The sequence below is a fragment of the Tachypleus tridentatus genome, chromosome 7 (assembly GCF_004210375.1).
Source record: "Tachypleus tridentatus isolate NWPU-2018 chromosome 7, ASM421037v1, whole genome shotgun sequence".
NCBI lineage: Eukaryota > Metazoa > Arthropoda > Merostomata > Xiphosura > Limulidae > Tachypleus > Tachypleus tridentatus.
The window spans coordinates 52,219,002-52,240,257 of record NC_134831.1 but is presented as its reverse complement, the minus strand read 5'-3'; the positions used below and the strand labels follow the sequence as shown (position 1 = coordinate 52,240,257).

General features: G+C 30.9%; 1 long non-coding RNA gene across 1 annotated transcript; it reads left to right on the top strand.

The window, feature by feature from the left end:
- The first annotated feature begins 2,560 nt into the window (after positions 1 to 2,560).
- LOC143255649 (uncharacterized) lies at positions 2,561 to 19,551 on the top strand. Its single transcript, XR_013030776.1, has 2 exons — positions 2,561 to 2,905; positions 19,247 to 19,551. It is a non-coding gene; the product is annotated as an uncharacterized LOC143255649 (long non-coding RNA).
- The last annotated feature ends 1,705 nt before the right edge of the window (positions 19,552 to 21,256 follow it).

Here is a 21,256-nt window from a genome sequence, read left to right as displayed (position 1 = left end):
TGAAACATGCTGTCCATTTGTAATAAAACAATAATTTTTTTCCACCGAGAACTTTATTTTTTACATCCGAATCTCACTCTAAAGGCCACTATAGAATAAAATCAGTTATATGGAATATTGGTACGGTCGACATTCTTAGCTAGGTGAACAGCTGCTAATAGCCATCAAAACGTCCCCCACTAGTACAGCGGTAAGTCTACGGATTTACAACGCTAAAATCAGGGGTTTGATTTCCCCCGGTGGACTTATAATAGTCCGATGTGGCTTTGCTATAACAAAACACACACATGCCAGCTAAACAGGTTTATAAAAGTAGCAACAAAGAATAAATATTTATAAACATCCTATATCTCTTTTCTACTTTTTCATGGTGTGTTAGTTTGAGAGCTTATAATGCTAATAAAAGGGGATTCGATACTTTTAATGGGTACAGTACAGATAGTCCATTGTGTAGAGGAGATAACATTATTATTTAGAATATGAAATTATTTCGTTAGATAGTGTCACAAACAAGTACTATATATTCAAATAACTGTCATATCTTATAGATTATGATGAATACGCTTGAGTTAATGAAACACTTAAATGGAAGTTAAAATTTTAAAATTGTTTTCACCAATGAAGAATAATTTCTTACCTTTCGACAGAAATCTCATCTCGATGACGTTTCTATTCCCTCAAAAATAAACACTTGGATATGAATTATTTTGCGGATTCGATACGTTCTATTATCGTTCTATATAAAGTTTATGCATAATAAATAAGCAGCTGAAATAACAAAAATATGAAAACGGCTGAATATAAAAAATAGGTATTATTATGTTAAACAATGTAAGGAAATATGCTGTTCTACATATACACTTTATTTTCAAACCATTCCATAACTTTAAAACACTCAGTTGCAAAACTTTCAGAATAATAATATAGGAAATGCTTTCCTATTCACTCAGATAGCTATGAGTTTGAATGTGTTAGTATTTGCAAATAAATGAATAATAAACACCGGACTCGCAGTTTCAATATCTGGAAGAATATATTTATAAAGTCACATATCTTGTCCGGATCGAAGGTGGAACGTATACGCAACTTGAAAAGTTTATTTTTAAGAGTATAATGGTGAAGCGATAACAAAAAATCAAATTCACAGTTAGCGAAACTCATCATTAGCTTTACGTTAACTATTTCATTAAAAGTTTCAATGCTGTACTGGACAATTTGTTAACTGTTTGGTAAATAAGAAAAAAATAAAGAAAAATAATATTTTGTCCTGTGGCTTCAAAGGAAATTTTTATCAGAAACTTAAAAATGTGGCTATCTTAAGATGCATGAGAAAACCATTACGTTTCACAGATACACATAATACTAACTGGACAACTGTGAGTGACTCTGTTCTGATAATAAAGCTATTGCTGAGAGCTCATATAGCATACCTTAGGAAATCGAAACTTGGGTGCTTTGATATTCTTAGCGTTACACACACTAACGTAATGAGTGTTTTAGGGTGATTTTAAGTTCATTGAAGTGCAGACTAAAGTCGATTTCTTAAAACCTATTCTAAAGATTAAATGAAAGAAAAATTCTAAGCTATTTTGTGTATAAGGTAATTGGAAGCTCTCAGATATCGTAGTGTTATTTATTAAGCACAAAACAAGAATGAGCATCTGCATTGTGCCTATCACAGGAACTGAACCCCGACTTTTAACGTTACAAGTCCTAAATTATGTTGATGAACCATCTGGAGGCTTTAAAATATTAAAATACATTTCTATTGTATAAAGCAAATGAACAGTTTACAGCTGTTTCTGATGATAAGTGAATGAGAGACCAAGCTGGTATTGCCGCATTAGAGAAACTCTGAGCCAACCCAGTTGTTAATAGTATAAAATACTATACAATTCTTTGTAAAAATTCCTAATTATAAACTACATAGGGTTAAGTTATGTTGTTATTAAATATATCCGACCTCTCTTTCTAAATCCTCCAGTGGAACAGCCAGAGGTCTACGAATTTATAATGCTAAAATCAGAGTATCGATTTCCTCTCGGCGGACACAACAGATAAACTGATGTGGTTTTGCTATAAAATTACACACACGCGTGCACTCCCTCTAGTTAAAAAAACAAAAACAAAAAGAAATCAGGGCAGGTAGAGTTTGTACTTTTTAAACAGCTAATAAATGGCTCATTGTATGTGGTAAAATCACTCGTTGTTACTGAATGGTCAAATGATTTAATCATTGTTTTACTATAAGCTTTTCGAAATAATTATATTACACTATAAAAGTAAATCAGTTTAACGATGGAGCGAAAACAATTAGTAACACAATATATCATACTCAAACTTCGTAAACATTTGAAACAAGTTAGGCTTAACAATATGACTACTGTTAAATATTTGCGTTGGCAGGAAATAAGTTGCAACTTGACAATCCTTTGGTTTGTTCTAATTAGCTCAACTTACCGAGCGAAGTGCTGTTGAATACAAACCTAAGGAGCTAGCTTCTGGTGGGGGAGAACGAGCTCGTGGCTTTTTCTCAACATTTCAGTATCTATAAGCTTGTATAAAAGCTGGATTGTGAAGCTGGTATCAGTGTCAGAGCTTATGTAGAGTAGCTGTATTTACACAGTATGTAGGACCTGCTTCACACCTGCTTGGTAGGGCTCTGGTATAGCATATTACATCCAGAGATCAACATTCTTTGATTGGCTAACGCTGGCGGGAAACGGCACTTGTGTACCAGTATCTAGCGCCTTTGTTCTTTCGGTTGACTCAAGCGGTTCTAAAAGAATTGTTTGATAAGCTGTGCCTTCCGGATGACGACTAGAAAAGTTGGTTCACCTGTTGCACGCTTTGTGATATTATAAACTGACAGTAGTCGCGTGCCAGAATGGACCAAAAATGACCGGTATGGTTCAATAAGATAATATTTTAGTATAAAATACAGACTGATAGCTTAGTCGAATAACAGCTGAGTTGTTAATTGGGAAAACTTTTATTTTTAAGTGATCTAGTTTATGGGGCAGAAATGTAAGAAAAAGAAAAAAAATATATACAGACATATAATTCCCTAAAGTGTTTTTATAAAGGAAAGGACCTGAGATCTGAGAAACTATTCTGATTTATTTGTGTTTCTTTTTATTTGATAAGGAATATGCAACATAGATTATCATGTGAGAAAGCAGCACTTTTTGGATAAATTGTTGTTAGCAAAGACCATGAAAAACTCCAATAAACGATAACATTATGAATGAAAAATTCTATCAAATCTGGAAAATATATATGTAAAAACGGTTGGTGTGGGTCGAGAAAATTTTTTCTATGTAGAGGAGCGAACAACGTTTCGACCTTCTTCGGTCATTATCAGTTTCACTTAATCAAACAGAAATTTACAGTTGTGTAAGCAAGGTACCAAATCTTGTGCTAAATAAAATATAATAAAAACGAATTAAAATTTGGAGACTTAAGTGACACTTTAAACGGTTTATGAGTTATTTACGAAACTTATTAAATTTTATATCATTGTGTACTTTTCGTTTTATTTCAGCCAGGAAAAAATGTCTTCTTCGCCTCTCAAAAATCTAAAACTTAGTTTTTTTTACGATAATTTACGCAATAAAGAAACTACACAACTAGTTTTATACAACTCTTCATTTTAAAGAAAATATATTAAAATAATTGGATTAACTTCATTAACACCAGCAATTTAAAGCTGTACACACACATATGACCCGGCATGGCCAGATGGTTAAGGCGTTCGAATCGCAATATGAGGGTCGCGAGTTCGAATCCCCGTCACACAAAACACGTTCACCCTTTCATCCGTAGGGGCGTTACAATGTTACGGTCAATCCCACTATTCGTTGGTAAAAGAGTAGCCCCAGAGTTGGCCGTGAGGGTGATGACTAACTGCCTTCCCTCTAGTCTTACACTGTTAAATTAGGGACGGCTAGCGCAGATAGCCCTCGTGTAGCTTTGCGAGAAATTCGAAACAAACCAAACCACGCACACACCTACATAAAAGATTTATTAACTTTAACGTCGAAAGAAACGGTAACTCTACAACGTTTAATTGTTTTGGACGAATTATTACATTTCAGATAACAAATTTAAAACCAAAAAACGCCGTACATAAAGAACAGTCAAATAGAGCTAACGTACAGTAACGTGTGATAGTTATAAAATGTATCCCAGTTGTTGTTGTTCGAAGTTAAGCACTACGCCAAATAACAGGCGTATCAAAAGTCGATTTCTATCACTTTGAGTTGGCCAAGTAGTTGAATAGCTAGACTCGTAATCTGAAGGTCGCGGGTTCGAATCCCTGTCGCACCGAACATGCTCGCCCATTCAGCCGTGGGGTCGTTATAATGTAACGATCAATCCTACTATTTGTTGATAAAAGAGTATCCCAAGAGTTGGCGGTGTGTGATGATGACTAGCTGCTTTTTCTCTAGTCTTACACTGCTAAATTAGGGACGGCTAGCGCAGATAGCTCTTGTGTAGCTTTGCGCGAAATTAAAAAAAAAAACAAAACCGTTCTGAGTTCGTAGACATACTTCTGTGCCACTGGAAGAGAGGAATTTATTACAATAAAAGACGTGTATGAAAGAGCTTTTTACTTCAGATTATAATCTTTGGTGCGGCCACGACTTGGATAATAGATTATCTATTTGGTACTGTGTTAACTTCTATATTATTTGTATAAAAAGATCTTTAGTAAAGTATACAGCTGACATTATTCGTCTTGCAGTGTCTATTCCTTAAGTGTTCTCTGGTCAATGATAAGTTTAGTGGTTTGAAATATTAAGATGCTGGTATTGTTTCATTTTAATTAGGAACTTATGGCGTTTTTTCTTGGTGCAAAAATGCACGAGCTATTTGCACTGTATCCACCACGAGGAATCAAGTCCCGGAGTACCTCAATTTATAGTTTCTACTTGAAATATTGTTGTTGTGTTTGTTACCAGCATCGTAGCTTTAACCTCTCTAGCCTTGAATTGTAACTATAACGGGACATCGCATGACATCTATGTTGGTCTAATTAGCAAGTTTACGAATGTCTTTCCACAAAACAAAAATTATCAGTGATTAATTTGAACAGAATTGTTCTCTCAATCAATGTTTTATTTAATTAAAACATATTGTTTTATCACCTAGAAATATGCTCAAAAACACGGAAATACATAAACAATTGGAAATTAAATAATTCTTAAGTATATATATGTAAAAAACGGCTCGTTTGGGTTAATTTTTTGTTTTGTTTCATGTGCTGAGTCCCAAGGAATGTATAGTCCAGTATGGGTGATTTTTTGGTGGATTTCTTGTAATATCGATACACAATTTAAAACAGAAATCCACCGAAAAATCACCCATACTGGACTATACATTCCTTGAAACTCAGCACATGAAGCAAAACAAAAACTCAACATACTAAGAAACCAAATAAACACAGCCATAAAATTATACTCACCAGATAAAATTAACGATTAATTAGACAAAATAAAACAATATTTCATCAAAATCAATACGTTTCCTACACAAACCGTTGTATGTAAAATACAACGTGAAAACTGCCACGACTTCTATATTGAAGAAACAAGTAGAAAAATGGAAACCAGATTTAAAAAACATAAAAAGTCACCTTCACACGTTTTCGAACTCTGCAAGTCAAATAAACACAACATAACCACAGAAAACAACCAAATACTAAACAAAGAAACAAACACAAACAAACGCAAAATTAAAGAAGCCTTACTTATACAACAACTCAAGCCCAAAATAAACCAATACAAAGGAACACCTTTATACCTGTATGAAAATAATATAATGAATAATAACAATAAAATAAATTATATAAAATTATATATTTAAACATCTAAGCATGCCCTCTACATTCCGACTCTCAGTTACACAACCCCTTTCAAACATGTGATTAGCTTTCGTTCAGTTACCTCTTCCTTTCTTTGTGAACTTGACGATGACCGAAGAAGGTCGAAACGTTGTTCGCTTCTCTACGTAAAAAAAACTTTCTCAACCCAAACGAGCCGTTTTTACATATATATGTTTCTCTAAAAGTGGGTTTTCTTGACATCACTGAATTCTTAAGTATAATCACAACTAGTGAAAGTGTGCATGTTTATTTAGGCACACCTAAAGTGTGTTTTCTCCACAACTCTCTGTGGCTTTGAAAGAAAAACGTTTTACTTGATTACTTATATTTATGTTAATTGATATAACAAAACTAATTATTTTCAGTTATGCACTTGTCAAGTGTTCCCATTGTATTATACATAAAATTATGAGACATATTGATGCTTTTTTTTTTCTCAGACAGATAGAATGGAAGTTTTTTTTAAAATTGTCCCTCATCACTTAGTATATTTGAATTTATGGCAGAATGTTAAAAGAATGGGTGAATAACATAAAATACTTAAACTTTTAATTTTTAAAGTACCTAGAATAGTTAAAAATATAAAAGTATTAATAATACTAAATAGACAAATTAAAATGTAGATTTTTAGAACAAGTTATTGTTTTGTCGACAAAATTGAATATTTATCAAATTTTCAAAAAATACATGTTACAGATTAGACTTCTATGTGTATATTAGAAAAAAAATTGTTACAATAATTAATTTAAATGGAGGCTATGTTGCTTTACGACTGTCTATTGGATAGCACACATAACGATCAGTAAGTCTTTTAAAACCAGGCAATTTTTTTCATTGTGTTTAGTTGCTGGTTGACAAACAATTTTGCTTATCCGACAAGGAAGGTAGGATAAGAGAAGTGTTAGGCTGAATGAAATTCAAGTAAAATTCGTATTATTGTATCCTCTTTTCTTTTTCTTGACAGCCATGAAATAGTTTATCAATCTAAAGATAACACTTGCTAAAATAACATTAGAAAACTGGTTTACGTGATCTAATTGCTTTTTATGAAACAAATCATTATGGATTTTACTCATGAAGCAAAAGACTAAATTTATTTTGAACGTTTATCAATATAATATAACAATACAATCTGTCTAAGTGAATCTAAAGACAATGCATTTATTATAATAAAATGACTCATTTATTAGTCCACACATTTTATCTTCGTGCCTAGCTACTTATGTATGTACGACAATGAAATAACCAAAATCAAAAGCTACCTAAAGTATTGTGCAGAAGGTTATCATTATACTTTCTATCTAAGTTTGTTGATTCAATGAGTCTGTTATAGGGCTTATGGGGATTTAAAATAATACAGTACTCAATTTAAAGAATATAGAGAATAAAAAACGGTTAAATTAAATAATTGACATGACACAAGAGGATTTTGAAACGATAGCAACAGAGTTGAAAAGCGTAACGTAGGACATATCGATCTGGGGCCAGTAAACATTCAAATATAAAACTGCTAAAAAAGATTAAAATACAAATAATTTGAATAAATCTCTAGCGGAAAGCGAACGAGTACTTGTTAATATTAATCCAGAAAAATATCCAATTGAAAAGACTGAAGGAAAAGGTGTTGTGAAAAAAAAAACACACAAAGAAATCTCAATCACAGAGTTATAATTCATATCAAGATAATCGAATAATTTTACTTGGTTTGACTTGACAAGAAAAGTTTACGAAAAAGGTAAGAAGTAATCCAGACCAAGATAATAGTAAAACATTAACTTATACGACCGACTTAGTGGGAAAGGTAGGGACTGGTGAACAAAATGAAGCACATACGAAAGAGATGACATTAAACAAGAGCGTAATGTATAGTAAATATAAAAGAGAATAATTTTCAAAATGTTTGTTTGAATCTCTTTCAGAATATATTTCAAACATAATGAAAATATTTAAATAATTTTGTGTTATGATTTGAAGAAAATTGAATTATGATTTTAAATATCCTCAAAGAGGGGTGTGTGTGTGTTTTTCTTATAACAAAGCCACAAAGGGCTATCTGCTCAGCTCACCGAGGGGAATCGAACCCCTGATTTTAGCGTTGTAAATCCGGAGACATACCGTTGTACTAGGGGGGTCCTCAAAGAGGGAGTGACGATAAGATTTTCGAAGGACCGTTATCAAAATAGTGACATCTAAATTTTGAAAAGAAAGCTAAAGAATCACTAAAAAGTTATAAATGACTCTCAAATGTACAGAAAATACAATAGATTTAATGTATCAATCAGAAAAATTGTTAGAATATCTTATTACTAAAAAAAACCCATAAATATAAATAGAAGAAAAACAGTATAGAATTTAGTTAAAAAGTTACAAATTTAGTTTTAGTTACATCTGCTTATTACCTCATTTTTATAGGTAAAGTTTTTCTTCTTATGGCAGTTAGTGCTGTATAAATATTAGAGGTTGTTCTACATAAGTTATTAAACAAATCATAAAAGGACGATATTATGCGCCATAGTACAATATTAATGTACTATAAGAAACTAATGCTTACGTTCAGACCCCATCTTGTAGAATTATAATATAATCTGTTCCTATGCCACACATCAGTATGGAAATAAACTATATTTACCACTGAGTGTATAGTGGAAATGTTTTGCATGTATTGATAAGATAGAAAAAGTGAAATTTGCATTTATTCAGCATGTATTTACCAGAATATTATGACAAAGCACATAAATGCTTAGATTTTATTCAAAAAACGGGTAAAATAAAATGTAATGATTTGATGTCTTTATCTGCAGTTTTAATGTAACGCTGAAAATAGAATTAGACCGTGTGCAATCAGGACAACAGAAATATCAGATGGTTGACAGATTAAATTATTTGATAAATCAGTTTGTTTTATTTTATGCTTTTCGATAGTTTGATAAGAAGGAATATACTTGGATTAAAGAAGAAGCATTTCATTAAAAACCAGATTGAAGAAGTTATTTGTTCAATCTATTATCTTGATAAGAAGTCTTGGATTTTCTCATGCAAATACGCTCATCTCTAATCACACAGTATCAGTTGCAAGTTATATAAAAGTTTTAAATAAAAATAAGAAAGGTTTTGCATTTTGGTGTTTTAATAATAATTATTAGTAAATACCGCGTACGTAAGTGAAATTGATAAAATTATAAGAGGTTTTTAAACAACAACAAAAATAGAAAACTTTAAGAATGTCTAAGTGGAAGGGTTGTTTGAAAGGAGTGATTAAGACACATACTTAACTGTTTCAAAGAAAAATTGAATTAGAAAAAAGCATGAGATTAGGCATTTAGAAATAAAATAATCTTAGTTATCTATTATTTGTAATAATTTTTACAATTGTAAGAAAGTGCTGAAAGAATCTTATATAAATATGTCTACGCGAATCTGAGCGAATCCAAAGAATGAAAAAAATTCACATCCAAACATTTTTATATTCTAGATTAAGGCAAACACCTAGTACACAAAAAGTGGTATTAACAGTTTTGAGATATTAAAATGGCAGGGTAACTTAAAATATAAATGAAATAACTTCTAAAATTACAAATTTCATAAGAGATTATACTCAGAAGGAACGTTAACCTAAAATATAAATCAATAGAAGTGATGGCCTAATAACAATTGTACAGTTAGTAAACTTTTGTCCTAAGACTGACATATCTCTGCTCAAGGTGTTGTAGAAATCGATTAAACGGTTTCTAAAAGTTATTCAATGAACCATTATTTGGTTTTTCATTTCTAGTAAATATAGCAGAGTAAATGTAGCTGAGAAATCGTGCAGTTTTTGGAAATAGAATAGATATCAAATAGTAAACACCGAGTATTTTAATAAATTAAATATAACGACATCAGTAACGATTAGTGTTTGTGTAGTTTTATTTACAAAAAATGTGTATCAAAAGCGTGTGTTATCACAATGTTTCCTTTCCGGATCTGTGATTCAGGTGTCTTTAGCATACCATTGTTGGAAAAATTTGGGAGTTTGGCGAAAAATAAGTATAAATAACAGTATAATAACAATAATAATTAGAAATAGAAGTAGAAAACGACGTTTAAGTAGAAATATCTTAAAACAAAGAAAATTAAAACATATATAAAACTGGAAACATAAGTGACGACTATTTGTTGAAACTCAGTCTGATTTTACAAAACAAAACGTATTTCATTTTGAAGGCTGTCTTGAATATTACATCAACGATAACAGTTTCATATAAACCATTGTAAATGAATATTTGCATACATACATAAGCACAAGCATTTTTTTGGTTTCGTATATGTACAAATGTTAAGGTTTATATATACTGTAGTATATGTTTGGATGTGGATCAGCGCTCAGATGTACATTGTAACATGCAGCTGCGAGAAAGACCGTTGACAGCTGTTCTCCATTGGACGTGACATCAGAGCTTCACTTATCTTTACCTTTACCCTGACAAAATGCTAGAAATAAAACTTTGTTTTGTGATCACAATACTACTTTGAAAAGGTAACTTGAATTGTGTTTTATAGTTTCGTTTACTGTACTGGTTTGCATCTAAATAACTAATTACTAGACTAACAAATCAATCTAACTTTATCAGGATGACCTACTGATTTGAAATGCTACAATTAAGGCCTGTGAATAACCTAATAATATACTTGCTTGATTGTACTAGGGTACCAGTAGAGTGCAGTCAAAATACTTTATAAATATAATATGTTTGGAGGTGTATTAAACTTCTGATGACGTCATAAATGCAAATATTTTGCCTTCTTTGAGTTGTTTCGTGTTATCATTAAATAATAACCAAGATTTGGTTATTTTAGATAACCAAATAGTATCTAATTTGGTTAGTATAAATTACTTTGAAACATAACGCTTCATTTATTTATTTGAATAAATAAAGTTAATACATACTTCTGGCCAAAAATATATCGATTAATATATGTATTAATACTATAAATACATATTTATAGTTTGACTATAACCAAGGAGATAGTCAAACAGATGTATTACAATGATTATTTTAAAATGCCTTAGACAAGAACATTTCCCATGTTCTGTTGGCCTATCTTGAGCATGTAAAAAGTTATATTTTTGAAATGATACTCATTTAATTACCGATATTAACAAATTGTTTTCTAATTTTAATTTACAAAATATTTCAATAAGTTTTACTGTTTGATTAAATTCATGTATTTTAGTAGTATACAATGAAATTACCGTAGAATATACTCTACTGTTGTAGAAAAATAAATAGAATATATTTGTTTGTAATTAAGCATAAAGCTACGCAGTAAGCTATTCGTACTTTGACCACTACGGCTATCGAAATGCGGTTTCTAGTGTTGTAAGTTTGAAGACATATCACTGTGCCACTTGGGAAGAGGTAACAGGAAATCATCTAATTATATGTTAACACTATAACTGGTTTATGTCTAATGTCTAAGAACTAGTTTACTTTGAATTAGGAGTTAATGTCAGAATCCCAAACGAATGAGAAGGGGCAACTTCAACTTAAAAAGTTCCGAAATTTGAAACAGGACATTTTAAAACGACATCTAAGAACAAAATAAAAAAAGATAAGAGAACATTAATGTTATCAAGTATACAGTTCCATATCTAAATTTTTATATCTTTAAACAAAAACTTTATGTAAAAGAGTGTTGTTATATACTCTGTATAAAATCCACTACAAAATTGTTATATAAAAATAAAATACAACAAACAAACATATTTCTTCGCCACAATCACGTCCAGATATCAGTTGGCATGTACCAACATCAGTTCATAATGCTGACATAGTTGCCAGTTGAGGATTTATATCTGGTATATGATTCCAAAAATCAACAGCGCTAGACGTTGGACTTGTACTTCTGGCCAAAACGTGAACATTGAGGTCTAACATTAATAAACATCGAGTTTCTTTTGGGCTTTGCGTGAACAATGATATTTAATAATAACAGTCACCGATCTTTTACTATTCGTAGTGTAATCATTGAAATATAATGCTAACAGAATAAAAGATTGACCATGGTCCGAGAATTGAGATCTAATATTAACAGTCGCTGAAATTCTAGTCCTACGTGAACTACGAGATCTGTTGTTAAAATACGCCGAGTTTCTTCTAGTCCTAGTGCGAATAATGAAATCAGCATATGATTCCGAAAATCAACAGCGCTAGACTTTGGACTTGTACTTCTAATATAAGATCACAGATGTACGTTATATTTTCCTGCGAGTCAGTTATTAATAACCACATAATGACGATGTCATAACTGATGCGTGTTAATACAATTAATATCCATATAATGACCAGAAGAATCTTGGTCTTTAAAACTTTTAGTTCTCAGTTCCCGCATCGTGACCAGTCTTGTTGTCTGTTAACAATAGATTTCATTATTCGCACTAGAACTAGAAGAAACTTGGCGTATTTTAACAACAGATCTCATAGTTCACGCAGGACTAGAAGAAGCTCAGCGACTACTAATATTAGATCTCAATACTCAGATTATAGTCAGTCTTGTATTCTGTTAACATTAGATTTCAATGGTTACACTACGACTAGTAGAAGATCGGTGACTATTATTATTAAATATCATTGTTTACGCAAGGCCCAGGAGAAAGTCGATGTTTGTTAATGTTAGACCTCAATGTTCACGTTTTGACCGGACTTTTTTCTGTTAATATTAGAAATCATTATTCAAAACAGGACCAGGAAAAACTCGTTATCTATTAATACTAGACTTCATTTCTTACGTCATAACCAGAAGAAACTGGACATCTGTTAATATATCATCAGATTTTTTATTAGTATAACATCTCAATTCGCAGACTGTGACCAGAAGAAGCAAGATGTCTGATAATCACAGTTTATAATTATTATAAGTATTCACAGCAAGTTTAGTTTGTTTTAGAAAATGAGAAAAGAGATTACTCTGCGTAATTAGATGATACAGTTTGATGGATGATTTTGAAATGTAAACTATCCCAAATGAATGTAACAAAAACATCACTGTTGATTAATTTAATTTAATAAAGAATGAATAACAAATTAATATTTTTATAAATATGTTATTAGATCTGTTAAGTCTTTCTAAATAACCTGTGCTAATTTTAGGAATGTAATTTCTGTAAACAAAAAGTGTAATACATCATTTCCATAAAGATGTGATCATAATTTACTCCCACGCTTCAGTTGCAAATGTTAAATTATATATATATTATATTAATTGAATGTTAATTACGTTGATAATTCACAAGAATAACAAATTTTAAACTTAATATAAAAATGCTTATTCATTTAGATGCGTTGTAAATTCTATATTAAATACTACAATTCAGCAAGCAGTTGGTAGACAAACGATGCTGGAAAAATAGAGTTAAAAAAGTAACTAATAAGAATCTGTAGAAAACCATAACATTTTAAGTGCACTTAAAATAACATACAATCATGAAGGTTCAACAATGTCTTCTTGTAATAGCATTCAGAGGAAGCTATTAAAATTGCAAAGATATTTTTACAATGGGTTTAGATCAGTTTATACACTAATTGAAATAAATCATTTGATACAGTTTTTAGTATCCATAGTTAAATGAAGGACTTAATTTTCAAAACATATTGTGCTACTAAATTGCCTCGCTTCAATAAGTTTATATGACATCTGCTCTATATAGCTTTGCGCATGCGTCAGAAATGTAATAAGAGGTGATATGATTCGAGGCAGGTACATCTTTTTCTCTCCATGAATGCCATGAATACCATTTTCAATTGCTCGAAACATTACTTGACATTCCTATAGATTTCCGATAAATTGATGACAAGTGTCTTTTATCATTCATTTTGACCGATAAATTTTATTAAACGACATTATTGCAGGTAGATACCGAGCTTACGATGCGCATGCGCGTTCTTTGTACAGAGGATGAAGTAAAATATAGAAAAGGAAGATCCTAGTTTTTCTTCTAGCAGTAAAACAGTTATTGGCGTCCCAAGTTTGAGTTAAAGGTGAATTGTCACCATCTTGTGACCGTTATAATGGGCATGAAACTTAACAATGCTCGTTTTAACGTTCACAGGATGGACATTTTCATGATCCTACCGAAAAAAAAGTAATGTAACAGGTTGAGATATACAGCTAGTCTTCAGTCATTATCCGTGAACCAGTGGTAAGCTTTTCTGTTTCGTCTGTTAATTTTAATGTCACTTTGTGCAGAAGATTAATAATTCATTTTATTTATTTTGTGTATCTATAACTGTGTTTCAAGCTTTTTATGTATTTTTTTCTGTTAAAGATATGAGACAAAAATAATGATAATAAAATGTATTTTATGAAATTATAAAAATGGTTGTGTTTTGAATAAAACAACATATCATACTGTGTATAATATTTTTTTCACAATTATGAAATAAGTAACAGTAAATTTGATGAAACTGCTAAAATAATGCTAGCCTCTGTAACAATAATTGTTTATAATAATGGCTTTGATAACTTATACACCAGAGTAATGAAATATAGCTTGTTTTCAGTATAAACTTTTAGAGCAGCTTTCCTCCAACAGGGGTCCGTGAATTATGTCCAGAATTGCATAAAACTATTTAAAATTATGATCTATAGAAAAAACAAACAAACACTTTTTATAAAATTAAATTCACGTGAATTAAAACATCTAGTTTTGAAATACAGCTTTTCATATATATATCGATTATTTTTGTTCTAAGCAAAATCATCGATCGGTTTTAAGGGTCCCGAAATAATTTCAAGTTAAAAGGGTCTTCGAGTTATTAAATTTGAGATTTGCTGTTTAAAAGAAATTCTACTAAAATATATAGCAATTACATTTCATAACTAACGTGTATGCTAGAACACACTATCAAACCGAAACGTGTAAATGTATATTAACTAAACGTTAATACATATGTGTGTATGTAATGTGCTATAACCTAAGAACAAATTAATAGGGGTGGGTTGAACAAATTAAAAACAAAAGGAAGCAGGCGATTGGAAATGTACGATTATTAATACATTTTTAATGTTTTCTTTATCGACTCTTATTTTTTCTGTTTAAAATCCATATGATAAGTATATAATCAGTAGGACGAAATTATCTAAACTTGGTTGACAAGTTTTTTTAAAAACTAAGCCTCAATAAATACACAATTCCCTCATAGAACGATATACAGGTTAATTGAACTTTAGAATAAAAACACTCAGCTAAATCTCTTTCTTATGTAAACGCGTTGTACAGATTACAAACTGACAATTTCAAAATAACAAAACGAGAAACAAAAGCATTAATTAATCACTTATTAAACTATTTACACTGATGGGTGACGGATAAACTTACAGGCTTACAGAACTGTTTGTTTTGGAATTTCGCACAAAGCTACTCGAGGGCTATCTGTGCTAGCCGTCCCTAATTTAGCAGTGTAAGACTAGAGGGAAGGCAGCTAGTCATCACCATCCACCGCCAACTCTTAAGCTACTCTTTTACCAACGAATAGTGGGATTGACCGTTACATTATACACCCCCACGGCTGGGAGGGCGAGCATGTTTAGCGCGACGCGGGCGCGAACCCGCTACCCTCGGATTATGAGTCGCACGCCTTACGCGCTAGGCCATGCCAGGCCTACTTACAGAACTAAATCCGGAGTTTGATTTCCCGCAGATAGCTCATTGTGTAGTTCTTTCCAAAAATAACAATTATTTTCCTACTTTGATATTTTTTCAACAATGCCTTAGCAATTTTTTTTTTAATTCCAAAGGTACATATATGTTTATGTATAGCAATAGCATTTAAAATATAAATATTCATTTTTTTTAACTTTCTCTGAAATGACTGCATGAGAAAGCAAAGTTCGAAAAGAGCAAATAAACAAATCTATCTGTCTATTATATATTTATTTACCTATCCATTAAAAGAGAATATGATATTACTCACACATAAAGACAAACATATTTTTAAACTTATCTTTTATTTATTTGAGGTTTGATCTGATTTCAGTATGCATATTTTCATACATTATCACAAGTTTTAATTAAAAACAAATTATGTACAGTTTTACTAAAATTTCAAAGCATTTTTGAAGATTTTTATATGTATATAGAAAGAGAAATAAGTCTTTAATGTTTTAATTTAAATTCTGTGATAACTGTTTTTTTACAGAATTTAAATTAAAACATTAAAGACTTATTTCTCTTTCTATATACATATGACAAGTCTCTGATTTCTTTTAATTTTCTTTTAATGTTAAATTGCTATTCATGTTGGTGAGAAGGTGAAAAACTTATCAAGTAAGAACAACAAATATTTGGATACACTTGCACGTTAAGGTGTGTGAAATTAACTTATGTAATCAGTTTTCGCCATTTTATCCTGACATTGTTAGGAAAACAATCGAGAATTAGCTACAACACAAAAATAATTAAAAATTTGTTAAAACTCAATATCCTTTTTTATAGTAAGAAGAAGACACAATTATTAGCGTCCGTAGTAGAACAACGATAAACCTATAGATTAATATCGCTAAAATCCAGGATTCGATTCCTCCCACTGAATATAGCATATAACCGACTGTGATTTTGTTGTAGAAAACAAACCACTACTGTTTTATATACATATTACTTCACTTTGCGCTGTTTATCTTATTCCGGGTATTTTGATCCAATGTTGTACCGTGGCAACCCATATTCAGACTACAAAAAAACAAAACAATTAGTAAATAGTATCAAACCCAAACTATTGGGCTATTCTAATGGAAGAGTGAGATTTGACTGTCACTTTTATAAAATACCAAAGGCGCCGAGGTGCAAAGTGTGGATTTAATTCACCATGATGTAGACAACACACTAGATTCATAGTGTGTAACACTAGCCACTAGGTAACGCCAAGTCCCAGCCATAAAACAAAATTCTAAATGACGAGGCTGGACAAGTTTATAATTAAATACAATACTTATGGAACAACTATTATAGTGATTATAATGTGATATGTTTGTCAGTTTAATCAATATTTTTTAAAGAAGTCTAAAAGAAAAGTTAACTATAGATGTCATACGTTCAAAACATAAGGTGAGAATACACCATTTACAGATTATAGACCAACACCTTTCAACGCCACAGTAAATAAGATATCTTTTATGTTGGTGAGATTCAGTTTGAAAAAGCAATTGTATTAAATGCTAAAGAAGTATGTATCTTGTATTAAGTATTAAAGAAGTATGCATCTTGTATTAAGTACTAAAAAGTATATATGGTATATAAAGTACTAAAGAAGTATATATTTTGTATTAACTACTAAAGAAGTATACATCTTGTATTAACTACTAAAGAAGTATAGATCTTGTATTAAGAACTAAAAAGTATATATCTTGTATTAAGTACTAAAGAAGTATATATCTTGTATTAAGTGCTAAAGAACTGTATATTTTGTGTTCAATATTAAAAAGGCATATATTTGCAGAGTGTTTTAAATATGCGCTATGATATCTTTATTTTATGAATTATTCTTCGTCATATATATAAACAAGACTTAAATATACTTAAAGATAAAAAGAGACTATTTCTTCTCCTTACGGCTCACGATACAACCTTAACGGCTTATATATGTATAAACATGGACTTAATATATTCAAAGATAAACAGATGTATTTCTTTTTCTTCACGGCTCATGATACAGTCTAAACAGCTCATATATATATATATATATAAACAGGGATTTAAATATATTTAAAGGTAAACAGAGAGTACGTATTTTCCTTCACGGCTGACGATACAACATTAACGGCTTATATATATAAACAAGGACTTAAATGTATTTAAAGGTAAACATAGAAGGTATTTCTTTTTCCTTCACGGCTCATGAGACAATCTTAACGGCTCACGAGAGGAAGGAGTAGACTCTATTTTAATTTCTCTACTGAACCAGTTTCTGTGTAAATTGGTTTTATCGTGAAGAGAAAAGTACTAATGTTTTTGGAGATTTACGAATGGTGAAGTGCAGGAAGCAGTCTTTGCGAATGCATTTTAAGGTGTTTTGAGAATCAAAGAGTAGTTTGTGCACAGATCAAATCCTTAAAAGAGGAATGAATACAATCTTAAATTATATTATAGTAAGAGAAGTATCAGCTGAAGTAGGATTCCACAATGGTGGAGACGCGCCATCTGTCAGACTTAATCTCTCTTCGCAAGCCTTGCATTTCTATTGAAATTGAAACTGCAAAAATAGTATTTTGAAATAAACAATTATAAGTAGATACGTGGGCACAAATCAGACTATTTCATACCTGAATCTACCATTCATGCAATGCGAGAAAGTAGGCGTTAATAACGCAACATGAAAGTAAATTTAGAGAAGCATAGTTGTTGTTGTTTGTTATTAAGCATAAAGTAGCGACGGATATCGCGATATGGTTTCTAGCTCTATAAGTCCGCATACACTGTTCTACTTGGAGCAATTTAGAGAAGAAAAAGTTAAAACAGGTTATTAAAAACAATGCGCTATGGGACGGGTGATAGAAAAACAGTTTGTTTGTTTAGAATTAAGCAAAAAAAAGTATCGGTGCTCTGCCTACCACATGTATCGTAACTCAGTTTATAGCGGTGTGAGTCCGTTATGCCACTGGGTGGGGGGGGGGGCAGATAAAACAGAACCTTGTGTAATTTATAGCACATGACCTGATTTTTTGCATTGTATATAAAAACAATTTGTTTTCCGTATAGTAATAATATTCCATATCACTTTCGGACATTAGTGGTAATTAATTTAATGTGAAAATAGCTTGGAGCTTCATATTAGCTCCTTAGTATAATTGGGATTTAAATATTATAAAATATTACAGGTAGTAAATATCACCTTAATATTAACTATTGTAGATTAGTCATATTAATGAATAAAACCATTTCTAGGACTATTTGTTTGTTCTCGTGTATCACATCTCACAAAGAAAACGGTAAAATATATCATCAACTTTCGATTGTAAGACTATAGTGGGGAACAAGATACCAATAATTCCTTAAAATGTTACTAAATAAAACACTGAACAGCTCAATTTGACAAATGATCATAAAATTACAGTCTATGCATTTCTATGCTCAGATATCACTCTGTGAAAATGTTCAAGGAATTTTCATAATTTTCAATTAAAAAGACAAAATAAATAAATAACAACATAGACAAATAATAAAGATAGCTAGTTAGGCAATAGTATGTTAAAATTTATTTGTGTAATTAATGTTTTGCTCCAAAGTGTTTCTCATAGAATGATAGAAGTGATATATATATATATATATATATATATATATATGTTTATCCGCCATGTTAGCAATCTATCAAACTACTCTTTCAGAAGAACCGACACCTGTGAGTGCACGTGGAGTCAAGCTGATACTTACAAAACATCACGTGAGATCCAGCTGCTTGCAATCGTTACAAAGTGAGCACCTATGAAAATCCTCGAGAGAAAGACCGTTATGCAAAACATGCTTGGTAATAATAACACAGAAGCGAAACCATGAATTTGTGAAATGTTCTAATTTGCAGCTAAATTGTAATTATTTATTTTCTAATTTATAAAAAAATCTTAACAAAACTATATTTTTCATAGAAAAGCTGGTGTGAACTTTTAGACTATAATAAAATTTACTGAACACATTTCTATCTATCTTATGGTTCGTGTTTATTGAGAAAATTGAAAAACAACAACAATTGTAATAAAACAATAAATAATAGGGTCAACTGGTTTAAATACATTGCTGTGAAACAAAACTTATATAATCATTATTTTAGTTCTCATATTAAGTAATAAGCTTAATCCATTTGTATACTTCTGAAGTACGTAATACCTTTATACAGCATTTTATGGTGTTTGGTGTTTCGTTTTATCACCCCAAGTTCACAACGTTACCAAACAAACATTCACTTATAACAAAACTATGAAGGAAGTTATAGAAATATCTATTATTTAGAAGCAATGATTTTTAGTGCTAGAATACGAAAGTATGTTATGAGAAAATGAAGTTAACTGTTCTGATAGTTATTCTACTCTGGATTTGTTGATTATTGTTGAGGAGAGATTGCGCAATACACTTCAGAGATTTCATGTAATTAAACTTGGAAATGAAAGAGAAACTAAGGAAGACGAACTAGCAGCTACGGACACTATTAAGAATTACGTTTTTTAACGTGTGATGTTGAAGTTGGCGAAGTTTGAATATCCCTTGTACTGAAAACAAATTCATAACAAAACATAATATCAGGTGTTGCTGTGATGAAGTTGGCTCGATGGCAGTTAGAGGGTACTACGTAGGGAGTGCACCGTTGCTATGCAACGTTGATCATATCCGACTCTCAGAAAATACTTTCGAAAATGTGTCTGTATATCCGTCGTTATCAAAGTACACAATCCATTTTTGGCAGGCCGATGAGGAATAATATGACCACCAAAGATTTTGTGACTGAATTATAGAACAAAGATAGTATGAAAAATCGGGTCCCATATTAACAGATGTGATTTTTTCAAAATTCGCGATCATGCTGTGACCTTGGTTTTTTATTTTGACCCTCTAAGAGCTAATTAATTTTATGTTGGGTCATATTAAAAAATATATACTCACTGTTTTCCAAATCTATTCAGCATTTTCGAGAAATCATGCTGACAAATACACACACACACACAAATAAACACAAACAAGGGTGAAGACATAACCTCTGTCACATTGGGTGGCTGAAGAAACAAAATGCTCTTGAAGTGAAGCAAGGGTCAAAACCTACGTTGTGTTTTTTTCTGCAATTCAAAATGGAGTAATATAAACTCTTAATAGAGTAAAATTATATATAACACGAACTTTAGTACTTCTCGCTGTTTTGTGTCAGCCTTTTTTAAACAATTTTTTAAAATATATTATTTATTAATATAATATAATACATTAGAATAGCATTCGCGAAGCTTAAAACGTATCCGTAAGAAATGTACTATTGACAATTTAATTCAATTAAAATTGATGACACAATGCTGGTAAAATACAATAACATCGTAATATAATTCATACTCAGTTTCATTGTTTTTAAACTGTACACAACAATATTGTTCACAACACTATTTTTGTGTTATTAACTAGTTGTTTATCAATTTTTTTTCCAATTAATTTCTTGGAATTGTGTTAGGTAAATTTTGCTCTTGATAATTTAACTTACAAGTAATTAATAACAACTAACATTTTGTCTTGTATTTTTATCGACATCTATTTTAAATTTTAAAGGCGATAAAACAGCACTATATTATAATAATGTACTGGTATAATTTAAACATATTCGTTATATTCGAAGCTACATATTTTTCATAAGCTATCATAATATA